This window comes from Procambarus clarkii, chromosome 36, assembly GCF_040958095.1.
Source record: "Procambarus clarkii isolate CNS0578487 chromosome 36, FALCON_Pclarkii_2.0, whole genome shotgun sequence".
Classification (NCBI taxonomy): Eukaryota; Metazoa; Arthropoda; class Malacostraca; order Decapoda; family Cambaridae; genus Procambarus; species Procambarus clarkii.
Genome location: NC_091185.1, coordinates 16669435 through 16675673, shown reverse-complemented (window position 1 = coordinate 16675673; position 6239 = coordinate 16669435). Strand labels below are relative to the sequence as shown.

General features: G+C 36.4%; 1 long non-coding RNA gene across 1 annotated transcript; it reads left to right on the top strand.

Moving 5' to 3' along the window:
* Positions 1-1264: 1264 nt before the first annotated feature.
* On the top strand, positions 1265-2496 carry LOC138371505 (uncharacterized). Its single transcript, XR_011230517.1, has 3 exons — positions 1265-1419; positions 1547-1711; positions 1823-2496. It is a non-coding gene; the product is annotated as an uncharacterized lncRNA (long non-coding RNA).
* The last annotated feature ends 3743 nt before the right edge of the window (positions 2497-6239 follow it).

Below are 6239 nucleotides of genomic sequence, written 5' to 3'. Positions count from 1 at the left end.
ACATGTAATCCCAATTCCTGTTGGTATTATAACTCTCATAATTTGAGGAGAGCCCTTGATAAAGTTAAATAAATCTTTCATACCATTCTTGAAGTAGACGAGACGATTAATGGATGTATCTTCGTTTAATCCAGCGAGCATGTTTCTGTCTTTTGAGTTTTCTATAATTCCCTGAGCAATGTTATTACTTTCTATAGGTAATCCAATACCGTATTGAGTGGCTATAGCAACAATAAACGGAAGATTTTCTCCTTTAGAGATATGAATTGTTCCTGGTACTGGACGATCTTCAGGGATACATCTCTTAAGACTGTACAAGGGTCGGCGAACATTATAAGCGTCAGCATGAGAATATTTCTTGGCTAAGTCTAGGGCCATTCCTCGGGGAACACAGGATATACAGTTCACTCCGTACACAATACAGGTTTCATTATTACAAAATGAATCGTCGGTTAAATAACCCTGACAAGTTGTCAGAACAGTATCCATGGTGAATTTTCTTCCTCGTAAGGTAGTAGATACGATCCAGATAGTCGTAATAATATCCCTAATGCGAGGTCCGCGCTCTTATATTGGGGGGGAATGTAAAAGTTACCACTTATTTGAATATATTAATAAGGATTTTTGTTTCCCTAGAATAATATTATATATGACATTATAACTAATAGTATATTTCATTTTAGGATATAGATGCTTTAAGCATATATTTTTAATTAGATTAAATAAGAATTTACTACTAAATTATATATATATCTATCATTATGTACGGCAGCTACGAATAATGACGTAACAGTATACTTTTAGCGAGATTGCCAAAGTGATGTATTTTTCTAATAAGTCTAATAAATAATGAAAGTAGTTTACTAAGTATTTATATAAGAGCTTTATTTAATTATGAAACTTTAAGGATTTTTAAATAGAGAAGTATTTAGAGGAAATTACTGTCTATTATAAATGGGGAAACTGTTAAATATGTAGCGATGTACGATACTTATTTTAGGGATATATATACTTGCTTATCCTACTCTAATAGTTAGTGCTGCCCTCACACGATGGATCCTTTGTGTGCCAGGAAGTTTTACAGTATAGAAAGCCTTAAATGTGCAGGAGTTAGACTACAAACATTTGTGGATTGGCCAGTTAAGTGGTTAAACCCTATTGACTTAGTTGAAGATGGGTTCTATTACCTTCGCAATAGTGATTACTGTTTGTGTGCATTTTGTTATTGTATAGTAGGTGCATGGATTGTCGGTGATAGCCCCAGAAGACGTCATAAGATCATTAATCAAGACTGTGCCTTTATTAGAGGCAAGAGGAGTGACAATGTTTCTTTAGAGGTGTCTGAGATAGCTTTCAAATATGGACTGGAATTTGTTTCCCATAAAATAGAACTGGGAAATAAGAAAATAAGTGATAGTAGTAAGTATATTTTCTTATGATGTATTCTTATACCAGTCTTATATACTCTGTACAAAACTTGATTGCTTAAATAGATACTTCTTATTCTTCTAAAGAATAATTTACGTAACTACGTTATATTTTTTAGGTGGTGCTCCTCCTAAGGAAGATCTGGGATTGATAAAATTTAGGAAATCGCTGAATCCAGGATTGGTAACTTATAAATCTCGCCTAGAGACATTTGATATGACATGGCCTGGAAGCGTCAAGCAAACTTCTCATGAGCTGGCAGAAGCTGTTTTTTTTTACTGTGGTATGAAGTGTTTTAACTATTTAAAACTTAATAGAGTTATAAGTAAAGAAATAATGAATATTAGTTAAAAGATAGTAACGAGATGATGCTGGATTGTTTTATGGTTTTCAGGTATAAGTGACCACGTCTGCTGCTATCACTGCGCCTGTGGAATACGAAATTGGAGACAAGAAGATGATCCTTGGACGTTACATGCGAGATGTAGTCCAGAATGTGCTTACATTATTCTTGCAAGGGGCAAGGAATTTGTTAAGAATGCTAGATTGACGATGCCATTACCTATAAAACCTATAGACAATGATTTAATTAATATCTTAATGGAGGGTATGGATAAGTTCAAACATCTGATTCATCAAAAATTAATACCTGTGGAGAGTATAAGATATGCTTTAAGTGAGTACCTTAAGGAATCCAGAGATTTATTACCTTTTATTATACAAAGTAGATGTCTAGAAATCGTGTTGAGGTATATGCAAGAGGGAACAGATATTTATTTACGGGTACGGGACTTAATTTATGAAGCAGTCGATGATAAAGAGGAACAAGAAGTTACGCCTGAAGATCTGGGATTGAAAACTTTACCGGAGACTTGTAACAGCACTGTTGAAAACAAGGACTGTACAGAACAATCTTGGGAAGAAGATATTTTATGCAGAGTTTGTATGGATAAAAATATAAATATTGTAATACTACCATGTAAACATATGGTGACGTGCAGTGGTTGTCTTTTAGCTCTGAAATGCTGTCCAATTTGTAGAGGAAATATTTTATATATAATAAATCCAATTGCTTCTTGAACACTTATGATTTCTTGAATAATTGCATAACTACTATGAATACCTGTATAACTACTAAGAACACTTGTATATGATTTTCTTGAACACTTGTATAACTACTAAGAACACTTGTATATGATTTTTTTGAACACTTGTATAACTACTAAGAACACTTGTATATGATTGCTTCTTGAACACTTATGATTTCTTGAATACCTGTATAACTACTAAGAATAACTGTATGCGTTAAATGTTGTAATAAACTTAATGTCTCTTCTAAATAAGATTTCTTTATCCTTAATAGAATAATTTGCTTATTACATTGGAGGACTGAAACAAGTACTTAATTATGAAACCGAATAATGACATGATGTAGTAAGTTTAACGGAAATATTGAATACAATGACTTGAAAAGTTTTCCTTTGACTAATGAAGGTGTATGTTTAATAAAACTGAGTTACGAAAACAATGCCTTAAGATGCTACTGTAAGTAATGACTTAGTGCACAGGCAAGTATCTTTAATTGTACGAAGATGTCTTAGAATGATTTATATTGACCTTATTTTGAAAATGGATAACTGCTAAATGCTCAGTAGTAACTTACTGTGAATTAGTAATGTTACTGTTGTTGTTGTTGTTGTTAATAACGATGATCTACTTACTTACTTACTAAAATGACAGAAACAACTAGTTTTGAGAATTAGTACAGAGATGATTAGAGAATATGTAGTGGACTGTAATGAACGGGTAAGAACATGTAGCGGAGGGATGGAGGAAAATTGTAAGAAAGGGTTGAAAGTTGGGATGTGTAAAGGATTGAGAGATTGTAAGGGATGGTATCAAGATGTGCGGAAAACATGCTACAACATGTAAAGTAGACAGTGTAGTGAGTTGGGCGGTGAACCAGCTAGGACTTGTAATGGATGGAAGGAGTCGGGTATATTTACATATGACTCATGTTTAAATAAGATATGGGACACAGTAAATACATGCTACAACATGTAAAGTAAACAGCGTAGTAAGATGCGAGGCGAACATGCTGAGACATGTAAAGGAATGAGAGAGAGATTGTAAGGGTTGGTACCAAGATGAGCGGGAAACATGCTATAACATGTAAAGTAGAAATAGCGTAGTGAGTTGGGCGGTGAACAAGCTAGGACTTGTAATGGATGGAAAGAGTCGGGTATATTTACATATGACTCATGTTTAAATAAGATAGAGGAGACGGTAATAGTTGTTTAAGTCTTGTATAAAATGGGAAAGAACTAGAGAATATGTAAGACTAAGTACAGATCTGAACTTACAGAGAATATGCTATGAACGGGGAAAGAACGCAAATTAACAGCTACATTTAAATTTATGAGACTTGGATGAGATGGAGGAAGGTGGGAGGGGGTGAAAGATAATTATACAGGTTGGGGTTATGTGTGTACTCGGATAAGAGTTAGGCTGGAGACGGACTTGATCGAATATATTTATGTCTGATGATCTAAGGCTAATGTCCAGATTAATTTTACTACGTTAGAAATAAGGTGATCTTAAATCTCAGGTGATTTAGTTGGAAAATAAAGAACTTGCACAAATGAACTACGCTGGGGCACAAGAGTTGAAACTTGATAACTGAACTGGTTTTTATTTACTATGTCTGAAAATGTAGTTGGGTGATTTGGACTGAGAGTAATGAATTTACAAAAGTAAGCTTGGACAGAGGACAAGAGCTAGAGTTTTATAATTGTTTACTTCATATTTACTATGTCTGAAATACAGAGGGTAAAAATTTCAGGGAAATTGATGGGTTATTTTACAAAGATACGAAAGAGAACTAAGGTGGGGACGAGAGCTGGAGCTCAGTAACTGACTTGATCTTATTTACTAACTTTGAAGTATGTCTGCTTTTAAATTTCGGGAAATTGATGGGTTATTTACAAATATACGAGAGAGAACTAAGGCGGGGGGATGAGAGCTGGAGCTCGATAACTGATTTGATTTTATTTACTAACTTTGAAGTATGTCTGCTTTAAATTTCGGGAAAATTGGTCTGTTACTAACGATCTTAGTACAATGAACTAAGGTGGAGGACGAGAGCTGGAGCTCGATAACTGTTTTGATCTTATTTAAGGTGCCTGAAATACAGAGGGTAAAAATTTCAGGGAAATTGGACTGTTACTAACGATCTTGTATAAACGAACTAAGGTGGGGGACGAGAGCTGGAGCTCAGTAACTGTTTTGATCTTATTTACGGTGCCTGAAATACAGAGGGTAAAAATTTCAGGGAAATTGGACTGTTACTAACGATCTTGTATAAACGAACTAAGGTGGGGGACAAGCGCTGGAGCTTGGTAACTAAATTACTGTATTGAACTACGTTTGAAATATGATTATTTTTAAATTTTAGAGGGATTGGAATGATAGTATTCATTATACGACAGGGGACTAAGGCGGGGGAACGTGAGCTAGAACATGCTTACTAACACGATTTATTTGTGTAAAACTGACTTGCTTAATGAAAAGGAGAAAACATACGATGTTGGAAAATAGTTGAACTGAACTGAATGAAAGGAGAGAGAGAGGAGGGACGGTCCAGATATTATGGAGAAGAAAAGATAAGATATGATAAGAGGCGACCTACAAGAAGCGTCTGGCTGGCTGGGCCTAAGGTAAATAAAGGTGACGCGAGAGATTGCGAGGTAAGGGGGGAGGGAGGTGATGTGAGGTACGAACCCCTGAAAACCCTGACTTACACAGATAACTTTCTAAATTTACATGAATAACTAAGGCTTACATAGACGATTTTTGTAAGTTGAAAACATGTAAAATATGTCCGTAGAGTTCTCCTGGAAACCCTAAAGCGCTACAAACGATATTTGATTTTCTCCCATAAGCCCTTAACAAACTTCTAAGTCTCGGAAATTATTTTCATCATAAGAAATCCTTACTTCTAAAATCTGTGACTGACAAAATTTACCTGAAAACCCCCAAGCGCTACACACGAATTTCCAGAAAAAAAAAAGGTACCTGTGGCGCTTACAGTCCACAGGGGTCCTCTCCCCCCCCCCAAAAAAGGTACCTGTGGCGCTTACAGTCCACAGGGGTCCTCTCCCCCCCAAAAAAAAGGTACCTGTGGCGCTTACAGTCCACAGGGGTCCTCTCCCCCCAAAAAAAAGGTACCTGTGGCGCTTACACCCTACTACTCACCACCACCCACCACCCACCACCGCCGCCACCACCAGCCGCCACCAGCCACCACCAGCCACCACCACCAGCCGCCACCGCCCGCCACTGCCTGCCACCAGCCACCGCCACCAGCTGCCACCGCCCGCCACCAGCCACCACCAGCTGCCACTAATTTTAGTGAAGTGTATTCTATTGGTTTCAGTAATAAAACTCTTAGATTGATATTACGATATGGGTGTGAGGTTATTTTCTGCAACGTGGCAATATTTCGCTTTCTGGGTTGAATTGTCACATTTTGTGACAATTTGTTTGTGAATTGTCAGTATTTTGATTGATATTTAATTAAAAAAGGAGCATTTTATTTTCAGGCGTTGCATTAGAATTTATGATTAATGTTGGAAATTTCCTACATACTTCCAGGGAGAAAAAACACGGGTCGGAGTCCACTGTTTAGATCTGGAGAACACTGATACTCCTCTTCAGAATTATGGTAAATTAATTTTAATTGATATAACGATATGGGTGTGAGGTTATTTTCTGCAACGTGGCAATATAATATCACTTTCTGGGGTGAATTG